This window comes from Bison bison, unplaced genomic scaffold, assembly GCF_000754665.1.
Source record: "Bison bison bison isolate TAMUID 2011002044 unplaced genomic scaffold, Bison_UMD1.0 scf7180017864500, whole genome shotgun sequence".
NCBI classification, from domain to species: domain Eukaryota; kingdom Metazoa; phylum Chordata; class Mammalia; order Artiodactyla; family Bovidae; genus Bison; species Bison bison.
In genome coordinates this window covers 8,133,036-8,133,986 of record NW_011495059.1, presented here as the reverse complement: position 1 = coordinate 8,133,986, position 951 = coordinate 8,133,036, and positions in this window count along the sequence as shown.

The window sequence follows — 951 nt, the reverse complement described above, 5'->3', positions numbered from 1 at the left end:
GAACCAGTCTGTTGTACCATGTCCAGTTCTAACTGTTGCTTCCTGACCTGCATACAAATTTCTCAAGAAGAAGGTCAGGTGGTCTTGTATTCCCATCTCTTTCGGAATTTCCCACAGTTTACTGTGATCCACACAGTCAAAGGCTTTATCATAGTCAATAAAGCAGAAATAGATGTTTTTCTGGAACTCTCTTGCCTTTTCCGTGATCCAGCGGATGGTGGCAATTTGATCTCTGGTTCCTCTGCCTTTTCTAAAACCAACTTGAACATCAGGATGTTCACGGTTCACATATTGCTGAAGCCTGGGTTGGAGAATTTGAGCATTACTTTACTAACATGTGAGATGAGTGCAGTTGTGCGGTAGTTTGAGCATTCTTTGGCATTGCGTTTCTTTGGGATTGGAATGAAAACTGACCTTTTCCAGTCCTGTGGCCACTGCTGAGTTTTCCAAATTTGGTGGCATATTGAGTGCAGCACTTTCAGAGCATCAGCTTTCAGGATTTGAAATAGCTCAACTGGAATTCCATCACCTCCAGTAGCTTTGTTCATAGTGATGCTTTCTAAGGCCCACTTGGTTTCACATTCCAGGATGTCTGGCTCTAGATCAGTGATCACACCATGGTGATTTTCTGGGTCGTGAAGATCTTTTTCGTACAGTTGTTCTGTGTATTCCTGCCACCTATTCTTAATATCTTCTTAATATCTTCTGCTTCTGATAGGTTCACACCATTTCTGTCCTTATCGAACCCATCTTTGCAGGAAATGTTCCCTTGATATCTTTACTTTTCTTGAAGAGATCTCTAGTCTTTCCCATTCTGTTGTTTTCCTCTATTTCTTTGCATTGATCGCTGAAGAATACTTTCTTATCTCTTCTTGCTATTCTTTGGAACTCTGCATTCAGATGCTTATATCTTTCCTTTTCTCCTTTGCTTTTCGCTTCTCTTCTTTTCAC